Raw genomic sequence first — 13,715 nt, forward strand, 5'->3', positions numbered from 1 at the left:
GTCACAGCTTGTGGCATTGTGCTCTGCAGCTCCCATAGTGATACATAGCCCGGAAATCTTCCGGGCTATGTTGCTATGAGCAGTGAAGCTCGTCCCAGAAAATTTCCGGGCGTGCCACTCAAGGGGTTAAAGGGAACCTGTCACATTGAAAATGCAAGCTAAACTGCAGGCAACAGGTCATAGACCCGGGACAGCAGAGCAGACTGATATATAGTTTTATGGGAAAATATTCCGCACTACTCATCATTTACTAATCTAAACCTGGAAGACCATCAGTGATTAGTACCACCCACTTGACTCTTAAAAGGGGTATCATGATGGAACTTTTTTTCTCAGTTTTCGCACAAACATCAGAATTGACAGAGGAATTTAAAGGATTAACAGTTCCGATTAGCCACACAGCTGATCAGAGCTGTTGCCGCCGGGTGTTGGCTGTAGGAAACAGCTGGCGCCCGCATTGTATGAAGAGAGACAACCCCTTAATCTCTCTTTATACATACCCAGACACTGCAGGACGTAAATGTACGTCCTACAGCAGGAAGGGGCTAATCTATGCATTAAAAAAGTGGAATTAATCTTTGAGAGTATAAATGCAACATTTGGGTGAAGTTACCCTTCATCAGACATAGTTTGTGGTTGGCAAACTGACAAAGAAAAAAAAAAAAAAGAGCTGTATGAAAAAGCTGATTGGTAAACAGGGCAGGGACGTCCACAGTACATTCACATAAATTGGCATGTTCCATTTCTTGTCTGTTAAATGGACAGGAATAGGACATGCTATGAGTTTTTTCACGTGGACCATGGGTCCAAGTGAAGAAGTGTGCATGAGTATAGCAAACAAGAAAAAAAGTTGCGGCTATTGTTTACAATTTTATCGTCCTTTCATGTGGCTGAGTACGGTGAAATAAAGCCACGACCCCAAAATGCCTCAATTAGAGGTACTAGTCTTTGTTTAGAAGCACTAGCCGCTACTAGGCTCCTTCCCCCTACCTTGTTCTGGGGTCTCCCATTGGAGTCTATGCAGCCTCCTACGTTGGTCCATCAAAAGTTAGGGCAAGACCTATCTTTTAGTGCAGCGAAAAATTCCATTGTTGACATAACGTGCTAATGTCCTATCTTTTGTGGTGTGATTTTTTAGTACGTCAAAAAAAGAAAATCGTTCATCTGAAGGAATCCATAGGAAACCATTGGTTCTAATGGACCAATGGTTCTGTGTATTCCTACTAAAGACAATGCAAAAAAGGACCTTTTAACTATCTGCTGAGTCTTTGAAGACCTCAGAAAGAAGGTAAAGGAACTAAGAGCACAGGTGGTCTTCTCATCCATCCTTCCAGTGGATGGCCATGGAATAAGAAGATGGAACAGGATTCTAGAGATGAACAACTTGCTACGTCCATAGTGCCGTCAGCAAAGATTGGGATTTCTGGACCATGGAGTGAATTACCTACATGATGGACTGCTTGCTAGAGATGGGTTACACCTTACAAAAACAGGTAAGCATATAATTTGTAAACTTTAAACTAAAACAGTATGGGAAGGGAAGTGAGAGGCCAGGTTAAAAAAAAAAAAAAATACAGCTAATAAATACATTTGAGAACCCCACTATTAGAAGTGGAAAGAAAGAACAAAGACAAAAAACTGAAGGAAAGTAGGGGAGCAAGAGACAGCGATCACAAACTAAAATGTTTTTACACAAATGCACAGAGTATGGGAAACAAACAAGGAGAATTGGAGCTCTTAACACAGCAAGAGAAATATGATGTCATAGGTATTCTTGTATCTTGTCGCCAGCAGAAGTGTGGGTGGCGACAAGATACAGTCTTCTTGACAGGTCGGCCACTCCCCCGTGTCAGGTCCTGGCACTCACTTAGCCGATGCTGGAGTGGGCTGTGTACCCGGACAGTGAGGGAGCAGCGGCACACCGGCTTCGCTGGCCGCCTGCCTGCATTGTGCAGGGGTGGGGGAGACTAAGTGAGTGTCGGCAGAGCCGCTTACCTGTTACCCTCCCTGCACTCAGCAGTGGCGCTGGATTTAGGGGTGCCAGTGGCGGCATCAGCAGCAGCCACAGCACTGCGATGGCTCACAGTGAGTGACAGAGGGAGGGGGACAGTTAGGGAGTGGCGGGGACAGCAGAGCCGCTTCCCCGTCGGCCTCCCTTTACTCTGCAGCAGCCGTCGACACAGAGGTAGTGGGGGACCTGCGGCCTTGACTGTCACTGAGGGAGGGAGGCAGAGGGGTGCTGAGGTTGGAGGGAGCCAGAGCCGCTTCCCCATCGTCTTCCCTACACTGTGCGAGGGCCACGGACACAGAGGGAGTGGGGGACCTGCGGAGCTGACAGGAGGCTGAAGACCAGTGGCGATACTGAAAAGAAAGGACCTTACATGGTTCAGCCAATCGGGAGCTAGGGGTGTGACAGGGGTGTTCCCCGTTAAATCCCTAGCTTCTGGCGGCATCAAGATACAATAATACCGATGTCATAGCCATCACAGAAACTTGGTGGAATGATACACATGATTGGAATACAAGGCTTGAAGGATACAATTTATTGATAAGAAACAGACCTAAAAAAAGGGGAGGAGGTATTGTGTTGTATGTTAGTAAAACATTCATCTCCACAGAGATTCAAGATTCAGAGCGTGGTAGTTCGGTAGAAACATTATAGGTAAGAATACAAGAAAAGAAAAACAGAAAGGACACTATTGTAGGCATTTACTATAGGCCGCCTGGACAAGCAGAAGATATTGATTAACTCTTTCTACATTAGATGACCAAGTTCTCAAAAAAGCTACAACATAGTGATCATGAGAGATTTTAAAGGGGTTCTGACATGAAGAAGAAAAACTAATTACTCACCTTGCCTGGCAGGGCCGATCATCAGTGATGTCCTCTGCATCTTTTATCTTTTTTTGCAGCTTCTTGAAGTAGAGCTGGAGCGATCAAAATGACCGCTTCCGGCTCTGCTCCGTCCATGAGCCATTTCCTAGGTCAGCGGACGGGTCCCACGTCACAAGCAGTGCTTGCTGTGGGCGGCCCGTCCGTCCTGGCTCAGTGTCAAGGGCTTCTTTCTTCTGCGCATGCGCGCCATCCCGTAGGGGGGGGGGGGCAGCCCGTCCTGACTGACGTTAGAGAGCTCCTTTCCTCTGCGCCTGCGTGCGATGCCGAAGGGGAGGGCGGCCCGTCCTGACTGACGTCAGGGGAATCCTAACAGCTCAGCAGAAATCAGCTGAGGAGAGGCACTGCCGTCAGTCTGCAGCTGCTTATATACAGATCATGGGGCTGATTTAGACTGAGGCAACTGCACAATGCTGATGGTCTCAAGGGCTTATTCAGATGACCGTATATCGGCTGGGTTTTCACGCCAAGCCGATATACAGTGCCCTCGTCTGCAGGCGGAGGAGGATGGAAGAGCCAGGAGCAGGAACTGACCTCCCGCCCCCTCTCCGTCCCTTGCCTATTATTTACAATGGGAGGGTTGAGACGGGGGCGGAGCTAAGTCCCAAGCATAGCTCCGCCCCCACCCCGCCTCTCCCATTGCAAATAGTGGCAAGGGGCGGGAGCTCAGTTCCTGCTTCTGGCTCTTCCACCCCCCCCCTCCCCCCTCTATCTTTCTCTACAGTTCTCAAAACCAAGCAGAGGGCCACGGGCTGTGGATTTTAAAAGTACAGTTGTATTCACAGATACTCAGGTGAATGGCCACAGAAGTGATTATTAGGCATAGAGAGGTAGAGAGAGAGATAACAGAACATAGATAGATAGATAGATAGAGAAATTGATGGGGGGGGGGGGGGGGGCAGCAGTGCTATTCCTGCAGTTACACTGTGTCTGCTAAGAGCAATAGATCTGTCCCCAGCTTCACATTGTTAGCTCCGCCCACCAACATCACATGACTATTTGTGGGCAAGCCTGCTGGAGATGACCCCCAACTGCACAACAACAACAGCAGATGCTGATAACAAAGGTAAACATTAGGTTTTTAACCCCTTAACGACCAGCCCATAGTGTTTTTACGTCCTCCCGAAGTGGGCTCTATTCTCTGAGGACGTAAAAACATGCTTCCTGCAGAGAATAATGCCCCTCGGGCTGTGGACGTGACAGCTCCATGCTGTCGGTGTCCGCAGGTAGCTGACAGCATGGAGCTGTCATCCCGGGCTGTTCGGACACCCCCCGGCATTGCGATCGGCGCTATGCAATGGATAGCGCCGATCGCAAAAAAAGTAAATAAAAGTACACAAAAGTTAAAGATTCAGCTGCTCTGATGGATCGGATCCATCGGAGCAGCTGAAATTACTCACCCAGGTCCGGCACGCTGCTCCCCGCTCTCCTGCCGCTCCGGGGCCCGAAGCCGGTCTTCTGCGCATGCGCGCCAGGCGGCATTACGTCAGCCGCATGCGCAGAAGGCCCGGCGGCGCGGGAGATTTAAAATCTCCTGGCTCCCGGCTCCTGTAGGTAGCCGGGAGGCAGGAGATGTCAGCGGGGACTGCGGTGAGCGGTCCCCGGTACCGCGATCGCCGTTATCCAATGGTTAGCGGCGATCGCGAAAAAGTTAAAAAAAAGATTTAAAAAAGTCAGTTTCACCTCCCCTCATGGATCGGATCCATGAGGGGAGGTGAAAATACTCACCCCCAGTCCTCAGCGGTGTCCCGATGTCCCGGGACCCGAATCCCCGTCTGCACATGCTCGCCCGATGATTGACATCGGGCGCGTGCACAGACTGGCTCGAGCCCCAGGGAATTTAAAATCCCTCTGCTCCTGGCTGCCATGTGTAGCTAGGAGCAGAGAGACTATACCGGGGACATGATCACTGTCATCCAATGGATGACAGTGATCATGTAAAGTGAAAAAAAAGTGTAAAAAAGTTAAAAAAAAAAAAAAAGTTTTTAAAAGTTTAAAAAGCGTACGTTTCATCTCCCCTCATGGATCATATCCGTGAGGGAGGATGAAAGTACGTACCTAAGGCCCCCAGATTTATCCGCGGACCTTACCACAGCTTCTGCACACGCGCCCGTCGCCAAAATGGCGGGCGCATGCGCAAAAGCCGTGGATTGCCAGGATAATTTAAATTCTCCCTGCTCCTGGCTACAAAACGTAGCCAAGAGCATGGAGATTTAATGGGGGTCAGCAGTGAGCGGTTCCTGGTCACGTGTTCGCCATTATCCAATAATGCCGATCACGTAAAAGTAAAAAAAAAAATTTGAAGTTTCATCTCCCCTCACTGATGCGATCGGTGAGAGGAGATGAAACTTTTTACCGGAGGCCTGCGTATTTGAATCCCGACGCGATCTTCCTCCGTGGACCTTCCCGAATTCTGCACATGCGATTGCCGGCAAAAAGCCGGACACATGCGCAGGAGTCAGGAAGCCCAGGAAACTTAAAATCTCCTTGCTCCCAGCGACCAACGGTCACAGAGAGCCTGGAGCAGTGACGGGTGGCCTCGTTGAGCGGTCCCCGGTCACGTGATAAAAAGGTAGCGATCTACCTTAGGCCGGTCTCACATGACCGGATAGGAATTACGGATTCCACATGCGTCTGATCCACGGTATTACGCAGATCAATCGCATTGGATTACACAATTCCGCTCACATTAGCGGGTCGGAATTGCGTAATCCACTCGCAGAAAAGAGAACGCAGCAGGTTCTATTTTACTGCGGATATCGGCAACATAGAGCCCATTGTGCTCCACGGATGCGGATATACCCGCAGCCCATACGCAACTACATTGTATACGGGCTGCGGGTACCCGCGTCATCGCTAAGCGATGGTGCGGGAAATACAAACAAAGGTGTACTGTGCATGACCGCCTGTGTGAGTACGCAGTTATGCGCAGTACATTACGCAGCCGTACGCAGGGTCACAGCCAGGCTCACAGATGGGATCCGCTGTGGGCCTCCGCAGGCGGATTCCGCCTGCACCCGCGTGAGCTCGGCGTTATTCAGAACGCTACCTGTGATACGTATTTTACAAGAAGCCCCGGGAACGCTCGCCTTCCTGCAGTTCCAGGAGCACCTTGTTGAGCGCCTTCTGTGTGAGACCGCCGCACCTCATCAAGCTTACGGAGACTCACGGAATGCCACTTTTTACACCCCATACCCGCCACTGAGGTCATGAAATACCCCCAAAAAGCATGAGAGGAGGGGGGGGGGGGATACCCGGTTTTATTGCCCCATGGGCCCATTCCAACCAGCCTCCGTAATTACCCCTGTCTTCGGAAATACTACACAGTTCACATTTTTACTTTTATCTAAGATTTGCGAACGCCAAAAAGGGTGCGGAGGGGGAGGGGGGGAATTTTAGGGAGTCAATCTTTATTCTGTACAAATAAGCAATGGGGCCTGGAATTTATTCAGTTGTGCCCTAAAATCCAACAGGTGTTCCGTCCTTTATAGGCCTTGCCATGCGTTCTGTAAGTAGATTAGGGCCACAATGGGTATGTTTCTGAACTCGGGACAAACGGGGGTATCCATTTTGGGTTGAACGTCTTCATTCCTATGTGCACTGTACAAAAAAACTGTTTTTAAATTTAAAAAATTGCCAAAAAAATTGAAAATCGTAACTTTTTCCTTCTGCTTTGCTTAGATTCATTCAAATACTGTGGGGTCAAAATACGCAGTACACCCCTAGATGAATTTGTTAAGGGGTCTAGTTTTCAAAATGGGGTCATTTGAGGGGGTTCTTTATAGTTTTGGCCGCTCAATGGCTCTATAAGTGGCAATGGGGCCTGAAATTTATTCAGTGGTACCCTGAAATCCAACGGGTATTCCTTTCATTGTAGGCCTAGCCATGGGTCCTGTAAGTCTATTAGGGCCACAATGGGTATGTTTCTGAACATGGGACAAACAGGGGTATCCATTTTGGGGTGAAAGCCTTCATTTATATGTGTGCTGTACAAAAAAAACTGTTTTTAAATTGACACAATAGCCCAAAAAATGAAAATCCTATTTTTTTCCTTTTGCTTTGCTTGAATTTATTCAAAAACTGTGAGGTCAAAATATGCAGTACATCCCTAGATAAATTCGTTAAGGGGTCTAGTTTTCAAAATGGGGTCATTTGTGGGGGTTCTATATGGTTTTGGGCGCTCAAGAACTCTACAAGTGGGCAATGGGGCCTAAAAGGACTTCAAGCAAAATCTATGTTCTGAAAGCCACCGATTACTCCTTTTATTTTGGGCCCCGTTGTGCATGCGGACATAAGATTAGGGCCACAATGGGTATATTTCTGAAAAGAGCACAAACAGGGGTATCCATTTTGGGGTGTAAGTCTTCCTTCATATGTGTGCTGTACAAAAAAAGCTGTTTTTAAAATGACAGAATTGCCAAAAAAACAAAAATCCAAATTTTTTCCTTTTGCTTTGCTTGAATTAATTCAAAAACTGTGGGGTCAAAATACGCAGTACACCCCTAGATAAATTCGTTAAGGAGTCTAGTTTTCAAAATGGGGTCATTTGTGGGGGTTCTCTATGGTTTTGGGCGCTCAAGAACTCTACAAGTGGGCAATGGGGCCTAAAAGGACTTCAAGCAAAATTTGTGTTCCGAAAGCCACCGGTCGCTCCTTTCATTTTGGGCTCCGTTGTGTATCCAGACATAAGATTAGGGCCACAATGGGTATGTCTCTGAACACGGGACAAACAGGGGTATCCATTTTTGGGTGCAAGTCTTCTTTCATATGTGTGCTGTACAAAAAAAAGCTGTTTTTAAAATGACAGAATTGCCGAAAAAACGAAAATCACAATTTTTTCCTTTTGCTTGGTTTGAATTCATTCAAAAACTGTGGGGTCAAAATATGCAGTACACCCCTAGATAAATTCCTTAAGGGGTCTAGTTTTCAAAATGGGGTCATTTGTGGGGGTTTTCTATGGTTTTGGGTGCTCAAGAACTCTACATGTGTGCTATGGGGCCTAAAAGGACTTCAAGCAAAATTTCTGTTTTGAAAGACACTGACTACTCCTTTCATTTTGGGCCCCGTTGTGGACTCAGATATAACAATAGGGCCACAATGGGTATATTTCTGAACACGGGAGAAATAGGGGTATCCATTTTGGGGTGTAAATCCTGATTTTCATGTAAACTATAGGAAAAAAATATGTCTTTAAAATGACAGATTTGCAAAAATATGAAATTTTACTTTTTCTCCTCTAAATTGAATTAATTCCTGAAAAAAAACTGTGGGGTCAAAATACTCATGACACCCCTCAGTGAATACATTAAGGGGTGTAGTTTTTAAAATGAGGTCATTTGGGAGGGTATCTATTATTCTGACACTCATGAGCCTTTCCAATCTCGGCTTGGTATAGGAAAACAAAGTGTTCCTCAAAATGCTAAAAAGTAATGTTAAATTTGTACGTCTCCTAAATAGTTAAAAAAAAACGAAAGTTTTTCCAATGTGCGCCCAAAATAAAGTAAACGGGTGGAAATATAAATCTTAGCAAAAATTTCTATATTATGTTTGCACATATTTAAGATATTGCAGTTGGAAATGTGGAAAAATGACGTTTTTTTTTAAATTTTCCCAATTTTGGCGCTTTTAATAAATAAACACAATTTCTATCGGTCTATTTTTTCCGCCTAAATGAAGCACAACATGTGGCGAAAAAACAATGTCAGAATCGCTTGGATATGCAAAACCTTTCTGGTGTTTTTCTATGTTAAAGTGACACATGTCAGATTTGCAAAATTTGGCCTGGTCATTAAGGCGCAAACAGGCTTGGTCACTAAGGGGTTAAGCTAAAGCAAGCCATAAATCGTGGGTTCCCTGTGTCCATTGGGCAGACCAGGGAACAATGGATGTTAAAACATAAAAACGTTATTCGTGTCAGAACCCCTTTAACTTTCCAGTCGTTTGTTGGGAATCTCTCTCAGGTAAAAGTAATGGATCCAACAAATTCTTATCCGCTCTTGCTGACAACTTTATCTTCCAAAAGGTAGAAGAGAAAACAAGGGGATCTACTATCTTGGACCTAATTCTTACCAACGGGGAGGAAATGGTTGAGGGAGTAAGGGTGGCTGGGACGTTAGGAGGCAGTGATCATGCTAGCCTTGAATTTTGGATAAAAAGGGGAGGAAGACCTGAGAAAACTCAGACCTCAAGGTTGGATTTTAGAAAGGCAGATTTTAATCAACTCAGTAAGAGGGTAGGAAGAATCCAATGGCTGGATGTTCTTAAGGACAGAAATCTCCAAAAGGTTGGGAAATATTGCGAAATGAGATTCTCAAAGCACAATTGTTAGCACATCCGCCGGGCCGAAGAAAGAAGATCCGGCCGCGACAGAGGGGAGAGCTGCAGCGTCCGGACAGGTAAGTAATTCTTCTTTTCAGGCCTTATGTCCGCAGGAAAGGAGGGACCCGCTGCGGGATTCTGCATGAAGAATCCGCGGCGGGCCTGATTTTCCCCGTGGACATGAGGCCTTCCATTGGGAGCCTGCCTCTCTGGGGCAAAATCTACTTGATCTCGGGGACATCTTAGCATAAAATTCTTACATCAGTAGTCAATAGGGAAATAAAACGAAAAATAGGTGGGGGAAGCAATTTCTTTGCAGAATTGCGTAAAGTGACAATAAGACATTTCAAGACGTGAAAAGTTTTTAGTTTGCCGCTTATACAGGAAATATACATTCACTGAAGTGAAAGGGGCATTATTAATCTCACAGACAAGAATTATGAAATGACAAAGGATCTACATATAAATCCTGCTGAAAAAAAACAATACCGAATTACTGATTGCAATTAATATGCTTCCCCCCCACCCCCCTCTTGAAGGAGGAAGAAAAAAAAATATTTTCTGCCATCAATTCCTGACAGCCATAACTTTTTTATTTTTCCGTCGACAATTATGCTAGGACTCATTTAATGTGGGACGTCCTGTAGTTTCTATCAGTACCATTTTTGAATACATATGACTTTTCAATTGCATTTTTTCTTGGAGACGTAGGGACAAAAAAAAAAAAAAGCGCAATTCTGGCGTTCTGTTTTCTATCTTTTCTGGTGATGTTTACGGCTTGTGGTAAATAATGCGTTACTTTTAGAGTTGAGCGAACATGCTCCTTCGAGTATTAGCATACCCGATGGTGCTCGTTACTCAAGCGAGTACCACGCCGTGTTCGACCCCTCCCCATATTACCACTTTCTGCTGTGATATGCCAGCGTGCGCACATCCACAGCAGTATGTGGCTGGCTAGGGGAGAGGCGGGGGAGAGAGAGATAGAGAGAGAGAAAAAAAAAAAAAGCTTGGCACCCGGTGAGTCCATTGCAAAAATGCTCGAGTCTCCCACTGACTTCAATGGGGTTCGTTACTCGAATAGAGCTCTCGAATATTACGAAAAGCTCAATTCAAATGACGAGCGTCCTAGCATTTTGGTGCTCGCTCATCTCTAGTTACTTTGATAGATTGGACTTTTATGGATGCAGCGATACCAAATACGTATTTTTGTTTCAGTATTTAGATTCTTTTATTATAAATATGGCAAAAGGTTTTTTTTTTTAAACTTTACTTTTTTTTTTTTTAATTAGTAAAACTTTTTAAAACTTGTGATGGCTGGATCACTCCTGCAGTATGATGTAAATGCCATAGCATTATATCATACCCCGATATGAGAGGCATTCTATCAAGTCACACCACAGGTACAGCTTAATAGGCAATCTGCAATGGCAGCCCTGGAGCCTTTCAGAAGGCCCTTGGCTGCCATGACACCTGCATGGCAACCCGCAATCTCATCGCAGGGGGCCATACGGAAACCCCGAACATCGGTCATGGCGTTTAAATGGTTTACAGTTCCGATGATCGGCTTGGCTTATCAGAGCTGTTGCAGGCAGGTGTCGGCTGTAAGAAACAGTATGGTGAAAGGGAAGTTTAGGACTTGTGATGACATCTTCGTCATTGCGCCTGTAGGGTATTTGATACATAATAGATTAATCTGCTAGATGGACGTCACATGTCTCTCTCACATACACAGCTCATCGCGCATCGCAAACACACAGCTCTGCTGCACGCACATTGTACACACACAGCTCTGCTGCACGCACATATGAATGATAACATGACGGAGACATCATCACAGGTCCTGTAAGCACACGGCTGCTGTCAGGCTCTTCATGTTTTAGGACCTGTGATGTCACTATTATGTGATCAGGGGCAGAGCTCAGAGCCCCAATGACTGATTAAATGATGGTGACATCATCATATGTAACTCACACAGTCACTCATCATTTACAGACAGGTGGTTGTTAGTATTTTGATATTTAGATTACTCACGAAAATCTGTAATAGATATTGCGAAAAATTACAACAACTGGATTTATATGGTCGGGTTATGAGCGGCTTTGGAGTTATAAATGATCAAGAATGCAGATTTTAATCAACCATGGCTTCATGTGATGTCTCACACACAGCAGCTTAGCAAGGGAAACAGAATTTTGTTTTTAATAGGTAAGTGAGTGTCTCTCAACGTGGGCCGAGAACCGGATCACCTTTAAACCAGTCTCAGGCAGGCGTACTGTTATTGCGCATCGCGCACACAACACATCATGCCAATAGTCCATTGATTTCTATTAGGCCTCATGTCCACAGGGAAAATCAGGCCTGCTGCGGATTCTTCATGCAGAATCCTGCAGCGGGTCCCTCCTTTCCCACGGACATGAGGCTAAAAAGTAAGCATTACTTACTTGTCTGGATACTGCGGATCTGCCCTCCGTCGCGGCCAGATCTTCATTCTTTGGCCCGGCGGATGTGCTCGTCACGCCGGCAGCGTGCCGCACGCATGCGCCGTGCACTCCATTTTTTTTAAACTCCTGCGCCGGAGAGCAGGAATTCAGCTGCAGGTGTGCTGCGGATCCGGACGGCTTCCATAGAAGCCTACGGGAGCCTTCCCCGCAGGAGGCCCGCACTAAAATGGAGTATGCTGCGGGTGTTTTCCTGCACACGCAATCCGCGCCTCAAGGGAAAATGATGATATCTGCAGGTATTTAATTGACTGCGGGTGTCCAATGCATCCCTATGGGGCGCGGATCACGCGTGCGGGTGACCCACTGCAGATCTGTCCCCGTGGATATGATCATGTCCACGAGGAAAATAAGAATTAAAATCTGCAGCGTTTTTCCCGCATGCAGATCCGCGCCCCATAGGAATGCATTGACCACCCGCGGGTAGATAAATACCTGTGGATGGTAATTAAAAAATTTCTGGAGCATGAAAAAAAATGGACATGCTCCATTTTAGTGCGGATCACACGTGCGGGAGCTCATAGAGCACATAGCTCAATTGATCTCCCGCATGAAAAATAAATGCCTAAATAGGCCATTCACACCTGCATTTTTTTTCACATGCGTATTACTTGCACAAAAAAAAGAAAAAAAAATCATAGCGTATTCTATCTTGGCGTGTATTGCTGCGCATACATGCCAACATAGTGTATGGGGATGGGTGTCATGAAGCAAGTACACGTCATTACGTATTTGCTGTGCGCACGCACGCACAGCGCGCTGCTACCTATGGTCTTTTACACGAGCATTTTATTCCGGCTGTTTTGTCATGATAAAATGCTGGGCGAAAATCGGGGCCGTCTGAAGAATTGGAGCCCGATGCATCCATCAGATGGACAATTTTCCATTCAGAAAAGATAGCACATACGGTGCGCATTCCATACAGCTGAAAACGCAGCCAAAACGCTGGCACAACGCATGCCAGCGCTGCTGAAACCGGGCGGAATCTGCAGTAAACACAGTGCTGAAAAGCGCTGCGTTTCTGCAGACGCCTGTGTGAGGGAGGCCTAAGGGCTCCTACCCACTTGCGTTTTTTTAACACTGCGTTAACGCTGAAGTTTTTTTAACGCGAATGTCAATGGGACTTTCTAATGTTAAAAACGCATCGCACAAAAACCGCAAAGCACAAACTTGCGATGCATTTTTTTTAACATTAGAAAGTCGCATTGACATTAGTGTTAAAAAAACACAGCGTTAACAAAACACAAGTGAGCGGGAGCCCTAAGGCCTCAAGTCCACGCCACCTGCGGATTTCCGCTGTGGATGCACTGCGAGTCATTAAAATGATTTTTTTTCTTAATTGTGGATTGCACTTGTTTTTTTTTTGCGGATGCACTGCAGATCATCCACACGGATAAAATCCGCAACCCCACCTCCCAGCCTTTTCCCCACCTACCTAATTGATTTTAGCCTTCAAATCCAGAGTGAATCCGCAAATGTATTTGCGAATGCACTGCGGATTCATAAGCTCCCATAGAGATAAATAGAGCCAGATCCGCAGTAAAATGGAGCATGCTGCGATTTATTATCCACTCGTGGCATCGGAAAATCAAATAAAAACAAATCCGTAGGTGTTAAATGAAGTGCGGACGTCCAATGCTTCCCTATGGGCGGCTGGATTTATAGATGACGCACGTGGATTCCACAAATCAAATCCACCAGTGGACATTGGGTCTAACCCATTGTATTCTAACTAAACAATAAGCAGAGCAGCGCCATACGCAGAACGTAAATGTACATAAATTTACAAAATAAGTCATTTCAGTTGTTTTATATATGCAATATTTCTACAACGGATATAGGTTGCACAAGGGAACATTAGCAATGCTGCTCTGGCACATCACCGAGTTACTGCAAATGTTTTTGTGAAAAATAGAGTCACAAAACATTCCGTATAGCAATATCTTCGTGGATTATAATCAGTGCGCACTTTAAACAAACCATGTACAACTTTACATTGATCTACAA

General features: G+C 45.8%; 1 protein-coding gene across 3 annotated transcripts in view; it reads right to left on the reverse strand.

The window, feature by feature from the left end:
- KMT5B (lysine methyltransferase 5B) overlaps positions 1-13,715 on the reverse strand; it is a 47,936-nt gene that overhangs the window by 32,601 nt on the left and 1,620 nt on the right. The window lies entirely within an intron of this gene.

This window comes from Eleutherodactylus coqui, chromosome 11, assembly GCF_035609145.1.
Source record: "Eleutherodactylus coqui strain aEleCoq1 chromosome 11, aEleCoq1.hap1, whole genome shotgun sequence".
NCBI lineage: Eukaryota > Metazoa > Chordata > Amphibia > Anura > Eleutherodactylidae > Eleutherodactylus > Eleutherodactylus coqui.